Below are 23,281 nucleotides of genomic sequence, written 5' to 3' on the forward strand. Positions count from 1 at the left end.
GTTTTACTGGGAATAGGGGACTTGAATTATCTTGTTAGAATTCTAGAGTAGCTCTTCCCTTCTCTACACTTTCAAATTATACCCTAAGACACATTATACACTTTAATTGTATTATTGTTCCCAGTTACTTGCTGTTTCTCCCTGTAAGGATTATATTCTCATGCCTCCTAACATCGCTCTTGTTCATGTAATTTGCTTAGACTAATGAAATGTGAACAGGAGTTTTGTGTTCCACTCCCAAGCAGAAGTTTTAGAACCAACGAGTGACTCCATCATTCTCTTTTCATAGAAGGGAATGTTCCTACACCCTGGATCTTAAAATAAAGAAGACATGCAAAACTGAACTGTAATTACCACTTAGGCAAAATGTAATATGAATAAAAATAAAATGTGTTACTCTGAGCCACTGCTACTGGGAGGTTGTTTATACCCTAGTATTGCCAGATACATTCACAAAGGTAAACTCTTTGTATTTTACAAACGTAAAATCTTACATTATACATCCAACGTTTCCTCATGCTTAATGAAGAAGGAAAATAGAATTCATTATGCAAAGAAAAAATCTAGTCCAGTGCCTGATAATGTCATAGTTACCTCAAAGTCTCAGGCAGATTGGGATGAATGTGCCAATGAACTTTTCAGAGGCATGCACTGAATATGTGCCAGTTCTGATCTCTTTGGTGTTTAGGCTAAACCGGATAAAGGCTTCTCTAAATTGTCAGAAGAATTAGATCAACTATGTATACATTCTTATCTAGCTATTGGAAAGCACAGTATCTGGGCATTTTCCTCTTGTGTGACAAGTCTTAGATTATCTTGCAGGCCAGTTAGTTTTGTATTGTGCATATTTTTTCATTTTATACTTTTTGTCATTACAATGGAATGACTTGGCCTTAATTTCTACTTATAATGGGTGTACTCAAGATACTCAAGAGTATCTAAGGAGAAGAAAGATATATTAGGAATTTTAAATTTCTAAGATACTTCATCGGATGAGAGACTGTACTAAGAACTAAAAGTAGGAAAACTTGATTATTCCAAGGCAGATATTTAGGGGAGAATAAGAAATGTGCAATGAATTCATTCTAGAGCAAAGCAAGAGAACACAACCTTTCAGGGATATTTCTCAAGTTTGACAGAAAGGTGATAAGATAAATCTGAAAGTTGGCTATCTCTATCTCTAAAAGGGTAGTCTTCAGAGGTGCTTTGTTGTGATTAGCCTTGTTAATCACATAAAGAATAGTTTCTCAATACCATTCTTTTCTCACTGAAGTGATACTTCATAAATCAGTGATACAGAGGTTTTGGGGATAAGCAGTTTGAAGGACTACAATTCTGGCTTCCAATATTTCCTTTAGACTCTCCCATGACCTCCAGTGTGAACCACAAAAATGTTCTATTCATTGCAATCCCAAGGCCAGAACATTCCTGCAGAACCCTCTGGGTTTAATTTGGTCCCAAGTCACACTTGGGATTTTCTCCAAAAAAGCCCATAGACTTTCTGCTTTAAGGATTGACAGAAAACTGTCTGCTCCAAATTCCCTTGGAATTTAGATTGCTTTTAGGGTGCTGGGATCAGAGGCCAGGTACAGTTCAATGCTCCCCACGGCCAACCAAACACCATCAGAAATACTGGAGGAGAGAGAGGGACCCGGACAGAATGGAATAGGCAGGATTTATGGAACAGGGATATTTCTCAACCAACTCAAAATCTCAAGAAAAAGATGGGTTGAAGCATATTTCTGTGAGATTCCTGAAATGTGGAATGATCTGAATCCAAAGCCAAAAATCTACTATCTAGGTGTTTGATGTTTAGCACTTAGGTCTCTGTCTTCTTCTGTACTGAAGGTGTTAGGAAGGCCACATGATTCTTTTAGTGTTCTCCAGCTTTCCATGGTTGCCCATGTACATGACATCCTATTAGCCAGCCCTCCCTTCTGAATCTGGTGCTATCTCATTTGCTACCAGCACTCAGGAAATACTGTTCTATATTTTACATGGGTTGCTGAGCCTCTACAGAGACTACCTCTTTCATCTCTCTTCTCCATAAGAAAAGCAGCATATCAGTTAGGTAGCCTGAAACACAAATCCAAGTAATATGCTAATGGAGAGAACTAATAAACTGTGCATGCTAATCAGAATGATTTCAAGTCTGTAAAGCAGATACAAGAGAACTATGTGTGGTCATATTTAAAACTCCAGCACCTAGCAAATTGAACACCAATAAAAATAAGTTTATAAATAAAAAAAATAAAACTCCAGCACCTATCATTGGTTTTCAACCAAAATGCCCCAAAGGAGTGTTTAAAAATATGTTGAAGCATCTTTAGTTGTCACAATGTGTTTGTATCGTGGGGAGCAGTTTGATGAAGTATTGTCCCACCAAATAGAAACCATGCCAGGAAACACTGAACGCCCTGCACATAGTGGGGGCCCAATAAATGTTGTGGTGGAATGTGTAGGAGAGATCACTTTCTCCTGAAAATGATTTCACCTTATTTCACAGGCTGTTAGAGGAGAGTTCAGAGGCCAGTTGTTCCAATCTAATACCTAGATTAGGAAGCCCCTCTAGCAAAATTGCAGCACAGCAACCATGCTAGGACAGCAGTTCTCCGTTACTTTTGGAGCAAACCCTTCCATCGTTATATTAATAAATCTTCTTAGACTGGACCAAAATTGATTTGTCTCCTGATTCCCTAGAATGCACAACTCCCAGCTTTCCAACTGTGGAGAAACCCCTGTCAACATCCTGCAGGTCTTCTACATCTCTCACTTCTTATTTAGACCTGCAAAAATTACATAGGATTTATATATACTGTAGAAGTTAAACCCAAGCACCTTCAGGATATAATTTTGAACTCTTTAAGTAAGCCCAGTGCTGCTCCCACCTTCGCACCATCTCTTCACAATGCCTCCCTCAGTTGCTACTGGCTATAGATGGACTTCTTGTCTAAAGAGAGAAATGTTGAACACTATCAAAAACTGTGAGGTAAAAAGATAAATCAGTATCTGATAATGCACCTACAATAAATGGGAGAAAACTCATTTTGGCATGCCTTTTTTTATCAATGCAGTAATAGTATTGCAATATAAATAATTATATTTATATAGTGCTTTATAGTTTAAAGATTTATATATTATCCCTAAAGCACTTATAACATCCTTAGTCAACAGGGAGCTGTAGAAAGTATTTCACTTGACTGGAAAGAGTGCTCTTTATTCTCCATTAAAGCTAAAACCAAAAAAAAAAAAAAAAAAAGCTAAAACCAAACTGTCACTTGTTCAACTACAATACAATAATACTCTCAATGACTCTTATGGTTCAGAGAAGATAATACCTAATGGAACCTGAAGTTATTCAAGAATGTATTCACTTACCCATGCTCTCAGCCATTCAGCAAGAATTCTCCAAGTATCTCTTAATCAAGTCATACAAACTGTGGTAACAGATATGAAAGATTGGGGAGAGGACATCTAGTTATGATTGTGTTTTCTTTTCTTTGATACTCCAGCTTTTTCTTAATACCCATCCACTTCTCAACTCACCTCTGAATGACTTCCATCCCTACTACCTTACTGAAATATTCTTGTATAGTTCCACAATGACCTCACATTTGTCAATGTCAATAATCCTTGTTTACTTTTTTTGTGATTAATGCTGTTACACAATTCCTAAATTGTTTTTTCTTCCATTGGTTACTACTGCACTCAGATTTTCCCTCCATGCTTTGTCTCTCTTTTACAAGTCTACCTTCTTTGTTTAATTTTAAATGTCTAGGTGTTTCAGGAGACCATGGTTTTTACTCTTTTCTTTTCAGTCAACAAGTAGATATCAGGACTGAGCTGGGGAGATTATATCAATCATTTGTGTAACTTTTTCAAATTATACTTAACTTCTTCCAGAAATTTAGATGCAATCCTGTGGGCAAAAGGCAAGTGATCCCAAAGTTTGGATGGACTATCACAATGAGCCACAAGCTTTGATTAGATTGTGTCTCCATATAATCCTTGGGTGCAAGGTAGAAAAGAAAGAGTAAGAATTGTTGCTCAATACCTTTGAGCAAGTGAATGCATAAGCTCTTATAAATACAACCACTGTTTATATAATTTATTTTCCCTGATTTTTCAACTGTACTGAAAATCTTCACCAAATATCCAACAACTACCTCAGACTCAAAACATCTACAACTGAAAACTGAGTGAAAAGGCAACCTACTGAATAGAGAAAATACTTACAAATGATATATCTGAGGTTAATATCCAAAATATAGAAAGGGTTCAAGCAACTCAATACCAAAAATATAAATAATCCAATTAAAAAATGGGCAGAGGACTCGAATAGACATTTTTCTTTTTTTTATGACTTATCTATTTATTTTATTTTTGTGTTTTTTTAATAATAAATTTATATTTTATTGGTGTTCAATTTGCCAACATACAGAATAACACCCAGTGCTCATCCCGTCAAGTGCCCCCCTCAGTGCCTGTCACCCATTCACCCTCACCCCCCGCTCTCCTCCCCTTCCACCACCCCTACTTCATTTCCCAGAGTTAGGAGTCTTCATGTTCTGTCTCCCTTTTTGATATTTCCTACCCATTTCTTCTCCCTTCCCTTCTATTCCCTTTCACTATTATTTATATTCCCCAAATGAATGAGACCATATAATGTTTGTCCTTCTCCGACATTTTTCCAAAGAAGACATATAGATGGCCAACAGACACGTGAAAATATGCTCAACATCATCTTTCATCAGAGAAATGCGAATCAACACCACAGTAAGATATCACCTCACAGCAGTCAGAACAGCTACTATCAAGAAGACAAGAAACAATGTGTTGGTGAGGATACAGAGGAAAGGGAACTCTCATGCACTACTGGTGAGAATGTAAATTGGTGTAGCCACTATGGAAAACAGTATGGAGGTTCCTCAAGAAACTAAAAATGGAAATGCCATATGATCTAGTAATTCTACTTCTTGGTATTTACCTGAGAAAAATGAAAACACTAATTTGAAAAGATATATGCACCCCTATGTTTACTGCAGCCTTATTTACAATAGCTAAGATATGGAAGCAACCTAAATGTCCACAGATAGATGAATGGATAAAGATGTGGTATATATACACAATGGAATATTACTCAGAACAAAAAATGAATGAAATCTCATCATTCACAGCAACATCGATACGTGGATGGACTTAGACGGTATTAAGCTAAGTGAAGTAAGTCAGATAGAGAAAGACAATACCATATGATTTCCTTATATGTAGAATCTAAAAAGAAAAACAAAACAAATGAGTTAAAAACAAAAGAGAAACAGTCTCATAAATACAGAGAACAAATTAGTGGTTGCCAGAGGGGAAACAGGTGGAGGGATGGGCAAAATAAATGATAGGAATTAAGAGGTACAAACTTCCGGTCATAAAATGAATAAGCCACAGGGATGCGAAGTACAGGATAGAGAATATAGTCAATAATATTGTAATAACTTTATGTGGTGACACATGGTAACTATACTTCTCACGGTGAGCATTTCATAATGTATATAATTGGCAAATCACTATATTATACACCTGAAACTAATGTAATATTATATGTCAACTATATCTTAATTGAAAAAAAAACGAGTAACAAATCAATTTTGTCCACATTGTGTCAGCCAGGGGCACTTTAAAAAAAAATATGAAACTGATCATGTCATCTTCTCCACCAAATCTCCTACTCACCTGGCTTTCAGGAGCAGAAAATAGGAAGACATCTGTTACTTACTCTTCTCTCCCCCATATGTCCTTCAGTTCCAAAGGCCTATTGAGTCAACCTCCTACAAATCATTCAATCTTCCCCTCCCTCTACTTCTATCCCTCACCTCTGCTCAGCCTCTCATCACTTCTCACCTGAGTATGTAGAGCCTCTCAGCTCGTCCTTCTGTCTCCAGGTTCACTCTTAGCCAATCCATTCTCTGTTCCAAGACCATGCAAATTTTTCTATATCAGAAATATGATCATGTCACTCAGCAACTCATGAAGTTTTCAGTGGCTTCCAATTGATTTTAAGATAAAATTCAAAGTATAAGCATGGTATGTAAAACCTTCAGTACTTGATTCTCTGTTTAATCCTGTTTCTGCTCATTCTCCCACACTGCTCTCCAGCCCTCTAAACTTTCTGTGGCTCCCTGATTCTCCCATGGACTAACCTTCATGTTTCACCCTAGAATGCTCTTTCTTCCTGCCTCCACTTTTTCCACCCCTCCTGTGATTCAACTATGCCTGAGTAGTTCTTCATCATCCTTCAAGACATGATAGATGTTGGGGGTTGACTCTTTTCAGCAAGCTTTCCCTCACCTCCAACCTCCATGGGTATGAATGTATGTATGTATGTATGTATGTATTTTTAAATATTTTATTTATTTATTTGAAACAGAGAGTAAGTAGGGGGAGGAGCAGAGGGAGAAGGATAAGCAGATCCTGGATTCGATCCCATGACCCCAGCTGAAATCAAGAGTTGGTTGCTCAACCAAGTGAGCCATCCAGGCACCTTGTATTTGCCCCTTTAAAGTGCTTCCCACTGGAACACCTGGGTGGCTCAGTTAGTTAAGCATCGGATTCTTGGTTTTGATTCTGGTCATGATTTCAGGGTTGTGAAACTGAGCTTGTGCTCAACCCAGAGTCTGCTTCTCCCTCTCTAACTCTCTCCTTCTGCCCTTCCCCCCACTCCTGCTCTCACTGTCTCTAAAATAAATAAATAAATGAATGAATAAAGTGTTTTTAAAGAAAGTGCTTTCCACTATTATAACAATTATTATAGCAAATTATTTTTTATTTCTTATTATGAAAATCATTTCATACTAAAATGGGAAAAATAGTTTCGCAACGGGTTTGCCGCCAGAACACAGGTGTCGTGAAAACCACCGCTAAACCTAAACCAAAATGGGAAAGGAGAAGACTCACATCAACATCGTCGTCATTGGACACGTAGATTTGGGCAAGTCTACCACTACTGGCCATCTGATCTACAAATGTGGTGGGATCGACAAAAGAACTATCGAGAAATTTGAGAAGGAGGCTGCTGAGATGGGAAAAGGCTCCTTCAAGTATGCCTGGGTCTTGGATAAACTGAAAGCTGAACGTGAACGTGGTATCACCATTGATATCTCCCTGTGGAAATTCGAGACCAGCAAGTATTATGTGACCATCATTGATGCCCCAGGACACAGAGACTTTATCAAAAACATGATTACAGGCACATCTCAGGCTGACTGTGCTGTCCTGATTGTTGCTGCTGGTGTTGGTGAATTTGAAGCAGGTATCTCCAAGAATGGGCAGACCCGTGAGCATGCCCTTCTGGCTTACACACTGGGTGTAAAACAACTAATTGTTGGTGTTAATAAAATGGATTCCACTGAACCACCCTACAGCCAGAAGAGATACAAGGAAATCGTTAAGGAAGTCAGCACCTACATTAAGAAAATTGGCTACAACCCCGACACAGTAGCATTTGTGCCAATTTCTGGTTGGAATGGTGACAACATGCTGGAGCCAAGTGCTAACATGCCTTGGTTCAAGGGATGGAAAGTCACCCGTAAAGATGGGAATGCCAGCGGAACCACACTGCTTGAAGCCCTGGATTGCATTCTGCCACCAACTCGTCCAACTGATAAGCCCTTGCATCTGCCTCTCCAAGACGTCTACAAAATTGGTGGTATTGGTACTGTCCCAGTGGGTCGAGTGGAGACTGGTGTTCTTAAGCCTGGTATGGTGGTCACCTTTGCTCCAGTCAATGTTACAACTGAAGTAAAGTCTGTTGAAATGCACCATGAAGCTTTGAGTGAGGCTCTTCCTGGGGACAATGTGGGCTTCAATGTCAAGAACGTATCTGTCAAAGATGTTCGTCGTGGCAACGTGGCTGGTGACAGCAAAAATGACCCACCAATGGAAGCAGCTGGCTTCACAGCTCAGGTGATTATCCTGAACCATCCAGGCCAAATCAGTGCTGGATATGCACCTGTGCTGGATTGTCACACAGCTCACATTGCTTGCAAGTTTGCTGAGCTGAAGGAAAAGATAGATCGTCGTTCTGGAAAGAAGCTGGAAGATGGTCCCAAGTTCTTGAAATCTGGGGATGCTGCCATTGTTGATATGGTTCCTGGCAAACCTATGTGTGTTGAGAGCTTCTCTGACTATCCTCCTCTGGGTCGTTTTGCTGTTCGTGACATGAGACAGACGGTCGCTGTGGGTGTCATCAAAGCAGTGGACAAGAAGGCAGCTGGAGCTGGCAAAGTCACCAAGTCTGCCCAGAAAGCTCAGAAGGCTAAATGAATATTATCCCCAATACCTGCCACCCCAGTCTTAATCAGTGGTGGAAGAAGGGTCTCAGAACTGTTTGTGTCAATTGGCCATTTAAGTTTAATAGTAAAAGACTGGTTAATGATAACAATGCATCGTAAAACCTTCAGAAGGAAAGGAGAATGTTTTGTGGACCATTTTTTTTTTTTTTTGTGCGTGTGTGGCAGTTTTAAGTTATTAGTTTTTAAAATCAGTACTTTTTAATGGAAACAACTTGACCAAAAATCTGTCACAGAATTTTGAGACCCATTAAAACAAAAAGTTTAATGAGAAAAAAAAAATGGGAAAATAAAAAAAATAAAAAACATAAATTACTTATAATCTTACTCCAGAGATAACTACCATTAATATTCATATGGCTTTACACACACACACACACATACATTATTATAATCATATGGTATAAATCAGCAAATTGTGGCCCACAGTCCAAACCCAGGCTGAAATCTATTTTTGTATGATCTACAAGCTAAGAATTGTTTCTACATTGTTTTACATTTTACACCTATGTTAAGTGGTTTCAAAACAAAATATCAAAAATACCATGTCATGATATATGGAAATTATATAAAATTTTTAAATTTCAGCTTCCATAAATTTTTATTGGGACACAACCATATTTATTGGAACAAAATCCATTTGTTTATGGATTGTCTATGGCTGCTTTCACATAACAATAGCAGAGTCTGAATAGTTGCAACTCACAAAGTAATATGACCCACAAAGCTTAAAATATTTACGGTCTGACCCTTTACCAGAAAGCTTGCTGATATCTCGTACTGCAGCTATATATTTTTTTCTGCTTAATATCATATTATGAATACTTTCTTTTTCAATATTTTGTAGAAATGTTATTTGTGGTGGGTGTTTATTATCCCATCAATAAGGCTATAATTTATTGAAGTATTCCCCTCTTACAGATATTAATTCTGGTCTCCATTTTTAACTATTATAAATAATATTGGGCTGAGCTAATTCCAACAATTCTCATTTCATTTGACTTCCTGATCTTTTCATATAAATCTTTGTGGATTTCTCCATAAAACAAATTCCTAAGAGTGGAATGACTAGGTCAAGTATTATCCCACATTTTCAAGACTCTTGATGCAACAGCTAAATTGTTCTCCTGAAAGTTTGTACCAGTTGACTAGCATTATCACAATATACTAAAATTGTCTTTTTATGTATCTGACTTCCCCAGTAACCCTTGAAGACAGGGACTTTTTACATTCCCAGAGCATGAGGCTCACAGGGATTATACACACAATAGATGCATGAGGAATGAATAGCTAGGCTTGAGCGGCTGCTCATTTGTCCAAGCCCATTTCAGCACAGTAGAGCAGTGTTTTTCAATCTCAAGAATTCAGGAACTCAGTGAAAAAGTCCGTGGATTCCCAATTTTGAGAAAACACCAGAAAAGTCAAACTGCTGCTCTGTTGGAACTAATAAAATGAAAAACACAAATACAAGTGTAAGCATTGAAATTTGGCAGTTTACGTTAAATGTTTTAAAATCCTTATCAAAAATTTGAAATCGGGGGCACCTGGGTGGCTCAGTCAGTTAAATGCCTGCCTTTGGCTCCGGTCATGATCCCAGGGTCCAGGGAGCCCCACATCAGGCTCCTTGCCCATTGGGGAGAGTGCTTCTCCCTCTGCCTTGGCTGACAAAAATCACAGGGTTGAACAGAGAAGGCTGCAGAAGGAGGTGACAAGAGATATGCTGAATTGCAAAATACCTGTAAATCAGAAGCCTCAGGAATCAGAGGCAGAAACAGGAAGATTAACAGAGCCAAGAAGATGCCAGTCTTGCCCCAGTTTGATGCAGGAAGACTGAGACCAGGAAGGACAGTTTAATGGATGAGGTGAAGCTCCCAGGAAGCATCACAGACTAATCAAAATGATACATCTTACAAACACACAGAGTACTTGATATGCTTCTAGTGGAATCACAATGTCTATGAAGTACAGGTTGCCAATAAACATGAGTGAGCAGTTGAGCAATTACTCAGATAATTTGATTTATGCAGTAAGCCAATCTGGAAAGTGGTATAGGAATTTTTTTTGTTCAGTACTTGTTTCTGGATTGAAACACCCTGATATTTTTTGTCTGTATATTTTAACATTTCTTGATGAAATTTAAAATTTATCTTCTCACAAAGAGGAAACAAATTTGTTCATGAAAAAAATTTTTTTAATTTTTTAAATTTAAAAAATTTTTAAAATTATGTCTACTCTTTCTTGTATAAAGTTATATTTTAAGACCAATGAAAATCATGCACATGGAGGTGTTTTTCCAGTGGTGGAGATGAATTTGCCTCAAATGGCGACATTACAAAATAGTAACATTTCCTTTGTGATCTACTGTGATATACCAGTATAATAGTGATTCAAACACAACTCTGAGGCCCAAATTCCGACTGCAGTTGGTAGCTCTGAACGTTTTACAAATTACTTTTTCTCAAGTCTTAGCCTATTATAAAATGGACACAATAGTAATAGCTACCTTATATGGTTTTGTGAAGATCAAAGGAAATAATCCATGGAAGCCCTTAGCACTACCTGGTATACAGCAAGCATTCGATAAATGTTACTTTAATTATGTTTACATGTATCTTCTTGCTGGGATTGTTTTTATGTACTTAAAACCATTGGACAAAGAACATACTGAGGTCCTAGCAGTAACAAACAAAATGACTCCATATCCCAAATAGGAAACAAAAAGCTATTTCTGATTTGAAGAGGGACATGACAACACTACAACCTGCAATAATAATTTCGGGATTGGTAAAAGTTCAAAACATGAAATATTTTACTCTGAGCCCAAATAACAGTAATGCACTTCAAAGACAAATGTATGTTAGGATATATTTTATAAATATATTTTTTCTGAAAAATTCTCTATCACTCATTTTGTCCTTAAATTTTACATGAATTCCTTATGGTGAAATACTTCCTTTTATGTATGCAAATGATTAGCTGTATCACATGAGATGGATAATACAAACATTCACTACTTCAAATGAATGTAGGAAACTTGACAAGTCTATGTTACATGAAGTTCAAGTCTTAACATTTTGGGTTTCATAGTGAATCCAACTACCTCATCAAATTAACTCCATTAATTTCTGAAACCCATGTTGAAGTAAGAATAAAATGTTGTATTCTGGGATTTGTAGTTCTCCTGAGCAAAGAATTATACTGGTGACTAGGAAGACATCAACATACTCCTTTTTATGCATCTCTGAGGCATCCCTCACTAAAACAAAGTAAACATACATGAAAGTGAACGTGTACTGTCTTTATTGCAAACCACATTGCTAATGCTGATACGAAATGTATTCTAAATCAGTGTTTATAGTCATGTTCTGCTATTTCTTCTAATGCTAATAATTGTCCTATCAAATTGGTTTCAAAGCCAGAGTATAATATTTAGTGTTAAGGGCCACAAAACTTCCTTTGGTTTCTTGAGAGTTTTGAAATTACCAAACTTACCAAAATTCAGAGAGGATTTTAGGGTGTTCTATTCAAGCCAAGAATAGAACAAAAGCAGGTTAATCCAAAAGTGGAATGTATTTAGATATTCATATATGATGTATCTATGGGAAAATAACAACAGAAGTCATATTGCAATGACCAACACATTGTATTCTAATGATCTTTGTTACTAGAGGTAACAGATCATAATGTAATAGGTGTGGGATGTGTGTTTACTATCCCTACCTCTGCTTCAATACTGTGTATGTTTTTTAAGATAAACTACCTCTCTGAGGTACTCTGTATATTTCTACCTTTCAGATGAGGCAGCAGCTCATGTCCTTCTTCTCTGTAATCCGGGGGAAGACACACCTCTATCAGCCACAAGGAAGGCACAATAGCTATTGGCATAGGTGTCAATCACCCAGGACCACCATTACCACAGCCTTCCACTCCAGCAGCTCCAACGCGCCCTGGAGGGATTTGGACCTGCAAGAAGGCACCATGACCTCTTTCTCGGTCTCCCCTCCATCAATTCCTTGGCCATAATTTCCCCAAAATTTCCCTGAACAAAGGCCAGCTTGTTCATTTGAATATCATTAGCAAGTAATAGTACTTGAGTCATCATTCAATAGTAACTTGTTATTTGCTTCTTACATTCAGGGGAGTGGGGAGAGAGAGAGAGAAAAGAAATTAAACAATGTGAATGCTCCTTTGCTCAATGTTACCAGCTTCTAGTCATTTTATACAATGTGAGCATATGGCAAACAAACTCCCTTGAGAGGAAAACGGTGGGGATTTTCAATAAGCAAGTGTTCAAATAGTAGTTGAATAACCACTCTGAGGATACTGTAGGGGAAGTTCACATCCATTTAAGAGATTAACTGGATGATTTCTATCGTCCCAATGAATTCCAGTACAATAATTCATTAATTTGCTCAACATTTATTGAGTCTCTACCACTTCCAACGCATAAGTAGCTGAAATCTTGACACTTTGTACGTAAAATGTTTCACTTTATTTTCTACCACATTTCATATAAGGATTTAATATTAATTTTGGGGTTGGTGAGAGGCTTATAATATTTAAGACCTAATTAAAATAGAGAAAACAATTGTTTATACTATTGAAGGAATGCATTTTTTTCTCACTTGAAACAGCAAAATTTGTTTTTGCCATTGAATATGGTACTTTCTCTTCCTTTCCTAGACACACAAACACTAATGTGAAAGTTCAGCCACTGTGACAAACTTATTGTTTACTTTTTGTGAATAGCCCTTTTCTTCCCTTAATAGAACCCTTCTTTCATGTGAAAATTCATGACATATGACTTTGGCAAGAACCAACCCTGCTCCTCAGCCATTAACAAGTAAAGGCAATGACATAAGGCTAGCCTAGCCCATAGGAGTTATCTATCCCAGCTGTGGATTGGTTGGTTGGCTCAAGGATCAAAATGTGATTGATCAGGGATGGAAGATGATCCAAGCTAGAATATCCAATTCCTCCAGAGTTTCTGCTGGCATTTTCTGGAAAGGCTTTTCACCTGAGTTACTAAGTTGACAGAACATGAGACTGATGTATTTGTCTGGCCATCCTATCAGCCATAGACAGCTTTTCCAAAAGATGGAGAGACAGCTTTACAGCATTACTATGTTCCTGATTCTGGCCATGTCTGATTCTCCTACTTACACAAATAAACATGTTTAGAGATTTAGTTCACATTTTTCATGGCTTCTCCAAACCAAAATTACTTAATCAGCATATGCATCAAATCAAAATCTTAAAATCACTTCCGTTCTTGAATTGAGAGTTAGCAAAAGAAATGCACCTAATCAATATCATTATTTAGGTACTTTAAAATGCATGTTAATGGGGTACCTGGGTGGCTCAGGGGTTGAGCATCTCTGCCTTCAGCTCAGGTTGTGATCCTAGGGTCCTGGGATCAAGTCCCACATCAGGGACCCCATGAGGAGCCTCTTTCTCCCTCTGCCTGTGTCTCTGCCTCTCTCTCTGTGTCTCTCATGAATAAATAAATAAAATCTTAAAAATAAAAATAAGTAAAATGCATGTTACTCTGGAATATGGATTTTGAACAGAGTGAAGTATTAATTCCTGAAGATCAGTTCTGTTCCCCAACACCCAATTTCAGTCTACCCATTCAGCCCCTCTCCATATTCACAATGCCTAAATAAGACTGTTTAAGTACTAGAGGGTTAGAAATGACAGACTTAAAAAAATTTTTTTTGTTATCTAACAAGAATCTTGGTTTTGACATCTGTAATAGTATGTCAGCTAATGATTATACGGTAATACTATCTCTGCTTTTGCCAAGTAAGATAACATGTTTCATAACACTTATTTCAAAGCATTTGAAATAAACATGGGATGACTGTCAAGTTTAGTTTTAAATGATTTTGCCTACCTCCATTACTTAATATATGTCTGAATTAACTCCCATTATTATCTCTACCTGTCATCACTTAGATTATCTGTTACAATCACACAGTGATGATAATTGATTCAGAAGGAGTACCAGGGAATACATTTTCTTAGTTTAGCCCATAAAATCTTAGTGTGACAGTGTTCACAAGGTGACTGATGTCATAGCCTATATTCTGTTATTTTCTTTAAAGCAGATATTTTATCAAGATGACTGAGTCCTTTTTTTTAATGGCTGAGTCTTGATTTAAAAAAAAATAGAATTGCTGAAAAATCTGATTAAATATCTTGGCTTCAGGCTACCTATATCATTTATTTTAATAAACTGATACACACACAACCATAGTCCTAGCCAGCTCCTTTACTACCATTAAGGCTAAGCAGTGCTCATTCATTTGTCAAATATCTGTGAAGACCTTCCTTGGACCTGACTTTGTGATATTTTCCAAGGACACAAAGGGATGAATGACATGGTCACTTGAACGATGCAGGCTTTATGCAAAACTGTATTCCCCTACCATTTGGTAGAGTTGTTCTGGGCACTGACCAGCCCTTTGTAAAGACCCCTGCTACTGATTATCTCTGTCCTCTCTCTACAGGTCAGTGATCCCAAATCCAGGTAGCACCAGCACCATCTGGGGGAGATTTTTAAAATACAGATTCCCAGGCCCCACTTCAGAGGATTCTGATTCAATAGATTTGGAATTAAAAAACTAAAACAAATCAGAATACAAACAAAAACAAAACAACCTGGAAATCTCTGTTTCTTAAAATTTCCACACCTGATTCTGATGTACAACCATGTTTTTGAAGCACATTTCCGCACATCCATGCTTCTGAGGATGGAAAATAGGACATCTATTCATGGGTGAGTATTATGGCTTTTAAAAGACCTCCCTTACAGTAGTTTTTCTAACTTAAGATATTTTCTCCATAAAGTTCTGGTAATAATACACAAATCAGGTCTCTCCCTGCCTAACACTTGTCAGTGATTATTCATCAACCATAAGATAAAGAGAAACCTGCTTTCTATGGCATATCTGGCCCTGCTTGAACTGGTCATTGTCTACCCATCCATCCTATCTTTCCCATGACCCTTTTACCAAATACCTTCTCCCTAGCCCATGGTCCAGCCATGCAAAACTATTTACTGCTATCCTAACACTTCACACTGGATTGGTCCTGGGGCCCTGGTATATGTATGCTTTTCCCATTATACAGGCTATCTACCCACCTCTTATATATCTGGAAAATAATCTTATGAAGAAAATTCTGATTTCCTCTTATACTCCCCTTTCTCCCTGTAACTAAATTTTATATGGATTTCTGCTGAAGCCGCTCCAAACTTACTGGGCTTGCTTGTTTAAATGCCCAATATTTGATGTCTGAAACTCACTTTTAAATAGTGCTCTCCTGGGTGTTAAGCTATATTTTGGCAGATTGAATTTAAATAAAATAAATAAATAACAATTTTAAAAATTTAAAAAGTAAAAAATAAATACTGCTCTCCCTACTCCAAAAAGAAAAGTGTATGTATGTATGTATATATGTATATATACATACATATATACATATTTTCTCACAATATAGTGAGAAAAAGAAAGCAAGTGTAGTGCAACGTTAACAATTAGTAAATCTAGGTAAAGGACTTTTGTAGGTTTGAAATGTTCCAAAATGCAAAGTTGCAAAAAAAAAAAAAAAAGGCCTACCTTCATGTATGCTCCCTAAGTACAAGATGTGTGTTATGTCCACCTTTATATTGGCCACATATAATGCAGTACCCACTTTCATTACCTACTGAATGAATCAGTGAAGGAGAGGAGTGACGCATTAGCATCTTTTTGTAAAATCTCTACCTTCACACCTATTTTCAGAAATACTACCAGTTCTTAAATATTTGGGGTCTTCTCTAGGATAACTAGGCTGCTTCTCAGCTTTTCTTATCATGTGTTCAGTAAGCCACTTTCTCAAATCTAGGGTGAGAGTTAGGGTTAGATTTAGAATAGGCATATTAATATCTTGCTACCTTTTGATGTATGAGTTAACTTAAACCTAATGGAATATAGGTTGCATTCTGGATGAGGTGGGAGGGTGAGGGGGGTGACACTGTGGTGGAGATTCAGGACTAGAGTAGGCTGGACTTTACAAGCTGCTGAGAATGTTTCTAGAGAGGAAAAGGTGATAGAAATGGTAAAGTTTGAGTGAACTGGATCCCAGGCAAAATTTATGTCAGTCCCCATGCTTCAAGAACTCCTTTTTTTTTTTTTTTTAAGTGAGGGATAGTGTAGATTTTGCATATGCATAAAAAATGCATCTGTTTATTTATTTGGAATTTCAATTTTCACATAGCAGAAATATCCATAAGTTAAAATGATCAAGCTTTCATTGTTATCTAGATATTTTGAACTTTTTAACAATTATTTGCAACGAAAGTAAAGTGCCTACCAGTGGTCTATTAGTCCAACTTTCACCACATCTTACTTTCTTGACTTGTGTCTGAATAATAGTTGATCTTTGGAGGGGAAAAAATATAAACCTCTACTTCTATCTTTTAACAGTGTTGGCTGTGCTAAAGAGTCACATCATTCCATTGTAAACTGGAGAAACCCATTTTACAAATGAGCTTCTACTTTTTACTTATATCTTAATTTGGAAGAAAGATGCTTTATAAGGCTGGGAAGTGGGTGGTTATCCCTCCTTTCTATCTCCTGGAAGTAAAACACACTGTATTCCTACCTCTCAAGTCTTCCCTATGCTCTTCTTTAGACCTTCATTCCCTGTCACCTACTTTAGAGCAAAATAAAACCCTCCCTTCTCCTTGGTTCCATCCTTAAGTCTGAAGAAAATAGCAGTTGGGCTACACACAAAAAAAAAATCACAAAGAAAAATTAGACACTGTCAGAGGTATAAAAATATATATGTATACTTCAGTCTATTTTCAGAGTCTAAAAAAATCAATTTCTTGACTTTACTTAGTAAAAAATATATATATATATTTTCAGACTAAAAAAATCCATTCTCCAATTGAAGAATCCTCAGGGCAGTCACCAAATAAACACTTAGATTAATTAACAGTAACAGTAATAACATGTTTAGGTTTTGTTCTGTTTTGTTTTGTTCTTTAAAAAAAGGCTAGTTGTTAGAACAAAATGGAATGCCCAGTTTACAGTGTAAGCAGACTTTGTTGACAATGAGATATGGAGCTTCTAAGATGAGCAATCCATGAAAAATGGCTTGCCTCAGGATTCGGTCAAGGCCAGTTTAATTTAAGTTTTTCCTCTCCCACTTGGTTAGTCATTAAACTCAGGAAAGTATTTTGGAACTGGATCTGAGAAAAAGTCACTCTGGCCAACGTCATAAAACCGGTTATTTAAAGAGATGCTAAAAGACACTACTTTCCCTTTGGGTTCCAAAAGAATAGGGAACTGAGGCTATTCTATGATACTTGAAAAAATGCACTCTGTCTTTTTAAGTGTAGCTTTGAAATCACTGGTTTTAAGTATAGCATATTTTATGGACATTATGCCACCTCAACTGCCATGCAGAGCACAAAAAGGATTATGGATTTTCTCTTCAGTGGAGCATTAAATGGTCCCCTGAATAGCAATTTTCTAAAAGAGCAAATATATGTGGCATATCCGGCATATGTTTTCCTGACGCGTCAGAGTCTATGTGTAAAATAGACCGTGGAGTACAGGTAGAGTCTCTAATGCATAGAAATAATATTTGTGACCACTAAACTGGAGACAATTAGCTTGGGATACCTGAAAGCAAAGAATGGAAAGTTTGGAAACTTTTGAGAAAAAGAGATAGTTGAGTTCTATTATCTGGTCATTCTCTTGTAGGTAACATCACAGATTTGTTTCTGTGTTTGCTGTTCTTTTGAACTAGAATATTCTACATTTTAACATCTGCCTATCCAAAACCTGTCAGGCTTCAAGTCCTAGTTCCATTGCTGCCTCCTGTGTCAAATCCTTCTATTTGCCCCAGCCATAAGCATTCCTCCTTCCTCTGGACTCCTTCCTCATTTTATTTCTACCTTTCTGATTTGATGCTACATTTCATTGTATAGTACAATTGTAAATAGGAAAGTCTTAAATTCTGTAGATTATAAATTAGGTGAGAGTAAGAACTATTTATCCATTCTTGCATCTCCTACAGGATTATATATTTTTTTTAAAAAAAATCTTGGACGCCTGAGTGGCTCAGCGATTTAGCGCCTGCCTTTGGCCCAGGGCACGATCCCAGAGTCCTGGGATCGAGTCCTGCGTCAGGCTCCCTGCATGGAGCCTGCTTCTCCCTCTGCCTGTGTCTCTGCCTCTCTCAATCTCTCTCTCTCTCTGTCTCATGAAGAAATAAATTAAATCTTTAAAAAAAATTCTTTAAGATGAAGTCGCTGCAAAAGGTAAATGGCAAAGAAAGGAAATAGGGGCTTTAAAATTCATATTCTGAGAAGATGGGCCATTACAGTTCTTTTTGGATAATAATTCCTTAAAAGCAAATTTTAGAAAACAAAAATCCAGTTTCCAATAGACTATAAAGTCCCCAAAGCCAGAGTATGCCCTTCTTCCTTTGGCTTCACACAGCACCAAGTCAGTGTTAATTATTATTTGTTGATTCAAAAATATAATTGTGTCCACTGAGCTCTTGTTACATAGGTTAGTGGTTCTGTTTACTTACTATTATAAAACAAAGGTCTCTTTGGATCCCAATACTTAATTCAAATCCAAATACTTAAAACATGTCCCAAATATTCCTATCAATCTTGATGGGGCTCTGGGAACCAATAAAAAAATTTTTTTAAAGATTTTATTTATTTATTCATGAGAGATACAGAGAGAGAGAGAGAGAGAGGGAGAGAGGCAGAGAGAGAGAGAGGGAGAGGGAGAGAAGCAGAGACACAGGCAAAGGGAGAAGCAGGCTCCATGCAGGGAGCCTGACGTGGGACTCGATGCCGGGTCTCCAGGATCATGGCCTGGGCTGAAGGCAGCGCTAAACCTCTGAGCCACCCGGACTGCCTTGAACCAATAAAATTTATTTATGGCTGTATTATTGATAAGTGAAGTACCTTCATATTTTAAAAAAATAATAAATACTTCCTATAACCTTGACTTCATATACACAGAACATTAATGATGACAGAGATGCATTCATCCTAATGACCCATCAACATGAAGGCCTCACTATTGTATACTTAAATTACTCAATACCACAAATTTCTTTTTCTTGTGCCAGTAATTCTTTTTTTTTTTTTTTTTTTTTTTTTTTATGATAGTCACAGGGAGAGAGAGAGAGGCAGAGACACAGGCAGAGGGAGAAGCAGGCTCCATGCACCAGGAGCCTGATGTGGGATTCGATCCCGGGTCTCCAGGATCGCGCCCTGGGCCAAAGGCAGGCGCCAAACCGCTGCGCCACCCAGGGATCCCCTTGTGCCAGTAATTCTTATGTTGGTTTGACTACGTATTTATTTCAGATAGAAAAGCTTTTAGCACTGTTCAGGGAGGCAAAGCTACTCATAAACTATTATATCTTCTCTTTCACTTTCTATTCTCTTTACTTCACACCTTGCTTCAAATCAAAAGTGAAATGATTATTCTACACTAGGACACTACACTTTAATAATTAATGTAGCACACACCCAAAAGAAGTGCTAAAATAAGAAAAAAAATCATGACAAGACTAAATGCTGACGAGGACACGGAGAAACTGAATCTGTCAGCAATGCTGGTAGGAATGCAAATGGAATGGCCGTTCTGGAAAACATTCTAGCATCTCCTTATAAAAATAAACATGGAACTACCATAAGACTCAGCCATTGTATTTATCCCAGAGAATTGAAAACTTAGTCGCACAGAAAAGTCCATACACGAATGTTCAGAGCAGCTTTATCTGTAATAGCCAAAACCTGGAAATAAGTAAGATGAGCCTAAGTGGGTGAATGGTTAAACCAACTCATAGATTCATATCATTGAATGCTACTTGGCAATAAAAAAGAAATGAACTATTGATACACATAACTTGGATAGCTCTCCAGGGGATTCTGCTGCTGAGTGAAAAAAAAAAGTCGATTTCAAAAAGTCAAAATTGTATGCCTCCATTTATATAAAATTCTTGAATGATGAAATGGTAATGGGAAACATATTCGTGGCTGCCAGGAGTCAGGGACTATGTGGAAGAGAATATAAAGGGGTAGCAAAGGGAGATCTTTGTGGTGAGAGGATCCTCTCTGTGTTGGCTGCAGAGGTGTTCACACTACTCTCCACACGTAATAAAATGACTTATATGCACATACATTGTCCCAGTATAAGATTCCTCATTTTGATATTATATTCTAATGGCATATGTTGTAAACATTGGAGGAAACCAAGGGAGGGGTACTCAAGTCCTTTCTGAACTAACTTTGTAACCTCCTGTGAATCTAAAATTATTTTCTAAAATAGTTTAAAAATAAAAAATACATAAAAATTTAAAAAATAAAATGAAATCTTACAAACATGTTAGACTGGATAGAACTCAATGACGATAAGTATAGACAATGACTGTCTTGGCATCTGGGTTTGTATCATCACCCGTATTTATTTTTCGTGTAAGTTGCATGTTATTTGTCTTCCTTTCCTAGATTATAAAATTTCAGGAGGGCATTGACTTTTATCTGTTTTTGCTCACTGTTGAATCCTACCAGCTTAGATCAGTGCTTGCATATGAAATGTATTCAGTCAAATTCTATTGAATGAGACAAGTAGATCCATTGCTTTAGCATGTATAGACAATAACTTATAGTGATAGATGAAATGATGTCTCAGATCTTGATTATGAGAATTGTAATAATCATACCAAAACACTTTTTTACCTGCAACCTTTCCATTTGACTTTGTGTTTAATTTAATCAAATAATAGCAGGCATACAGTTACTCTGTTGTTTTCATAAGTTCTAAGTAAGCAAAAAATGCTTTGTTAGAATTGAAATTTATAACAATAATGTAAAGCACAAAAATAATTTTTAAAATAAGAAGTTATCTTGTATTTAAAGAATAATAATATTTATTTTAAAAAGTGGAAACAATATAGTTCAAATATATCACTATATAGCTCTTAATCTATTTCACAGTGATGGGAAGATCATTTAAATAGGTAAGACATGAGAAAATAGCCTTGCATCCATTAGCAATAATGACTTTCTTGTTATTACTATCACTTATAATCCAAAGAGTTCCATAGAAAACACTCATATGTGTCAATGAAAATGTGTTTTTTGTTTTCCTATTCAATTATATAAGGAGCTTTACAGTTAGAATCCAAGAGTATATGTGGCACCTGGGTGGCTCAGGGGTTGAGTGTCTGCCTTTGGCTCAGATCATGATCCCGGGGCCTTGGGATGAAGTCCTGCATCAGGCTCCCCATGAGCACCCTGCTTCTCCCTCTGCCTGTGCTTCTGTCTCTCTCTCATGAATAAATAAAATCTTAAATAAAATAAAATCCAAAAGTTTCATATAAAATCCATAATTTTACTTAATTTTGTCCTTAGCCCTTTACGGCAGTTATGTGACATCCCCCACCAGGTGCCACAGTGCTCCTCTAGGCTCATGCACATCACCATCACCAGGGCGCCTAAGGATCACCACACTAGAAAACTCCACATTGTCACTGGATTAGATGTAGGTCACAGTTCCTCACTGGGGACCAAGGCATCCCCATCATTGGCTATGAGATGAGAGCACTTTTTGTGGAATCGGGTATATACTCCTAGAGAGAATGAGTCTTGGATACTCAGCAAGTGCCACAAGCCCTCACCATGAAGCATAGTGGAAAGATCATGACAAACTCTGGATTTTAGATGTTCAGCAGTTACCAGCTATGAACAAGTCATCAAATCTCTCTATGACTCAGTTTCCTTGCCTCTAAAAGGGAGTCCATACCACATTGGTCCTTAATATGTCACCAAAAATGAGACAATGTATATGAAAGCAGTTTCTAAGTAAATATGTATGCCACATAATTATTCTGACCTAGTTGTGGTAGTAGTATTTTATGGAAATACATCAGCAGTATAGCCCAGTTATATGCAATACTTGTTATATTTCTATGGACTCCAATGTTTCCTGATGTCAGACAGATTAGCCATAAATGTTGGTGGACTAAATAAGCAAATATGTGGTTTTGAAGGTAGGAAGAAATCCTGATATTCATGATGAATCTTTTTTCACAAGCTCGCCAATCCCAACAAATCTATTAACAGAGAATATTCATTTTAATTTAAGACTTTTATTTCTGTAAAAAGATTCATATTGTTTTCCCCCCTACTCCCTTACATCTTTTCCCCCCTACACTTTTAAAGAGTATCCTAAGTGTCAACCAAAGGAGCCAAAGGAGATAGAGTACGAAGAGAGAGGAAGCCATTTGCAAAATGTACCAGAATGGAAAGGTGCTTGCTTCGCTACTTGCAGTTGAGTGAAGAACAGGTTATTGATTATTTGAAGGAACAATCCTCTGTTGGTGGAATTTTTGGCAGCAGAAACTGCCTGGATGGGAAGAAGGGCATGGATATGTGAGGGCAAAAGTACCCTCTAAGTGCCCCCTAAAATTGTACCATCAATGGGTCACTTGCTGACTTTGTGACCTCTGAGGAGTCTCAGTTTTCACATCCAGAAAATTGGCATGATAAGAATGCCTTCCTCATAATAGTGTGATAAGGACAAAATGAGATGATGCATCTAAAGAGCCTGGCCATTATTCTGTCTTCCGTAAGAGTAAAAAACTATTAGCATCACCATCATCATTCCTAATGATAACTAATATGTGAGATAATATATACTTTGGAAAGTACGTACTTTCTTTCCAAACTTTTAGGGCTTTTGTCTCACTATCAGGATGGGTTATACCCTCTTCTATAAATCATACTCTAAATTTTAGTTTATACATACGGTATAGAAGCAAACTGGATTTCTGGCTTAAAATATTTTTCTGATGCAAGAGAAATGAACATGTCACCACCTAATTCTGGCTGCAAAGCCATCCTGCACTTGCCT

General features: G+C 37.2%; 1 protein-coding gene across 6 annotated transcripts in view; it reads right to left on the bottom strand.

Moving 5' to 3' along the window:
- CCDC141 (coiled-coil domain containing 141) overlaps positions 1 to 23,281 on the bottom strand; it is a 194,067-nt gene that overhangs the window by 149,752 nt on the left and 21,034 nt on the right. Inside the window, exon 2 of one of the 6 annotated variants that reach the window (XM_041722527.1) lies at positions 3,379 to 3,437. The exons of the other annotated variants lie outside the window; for them this stretch is intronic. The gene's annotated coding sequence lies outside the window, so the exon portion shown is untranslated. The remainder of the gene's footprint in view (positions 1 to 3,378; positions 3,438 to 23,281) is intronic. 6 annotated transcript variants of the gene reach the window in all.

The sequence above is a fragment of the Vulpes lagopus genome, chromosome 11 (genome assembly GCF_018345385.1).
Source record: "Vulpes lagopus strain Blue_001 chromosome 11, ASM1834538v1, whole genome shotgun sequence".
Lineage (NCBI taxonomy): Eukaryota > Metazoa > Chordata > Mammalia > Carnivora > Canidae > Vulpes > Vulpes lagopus.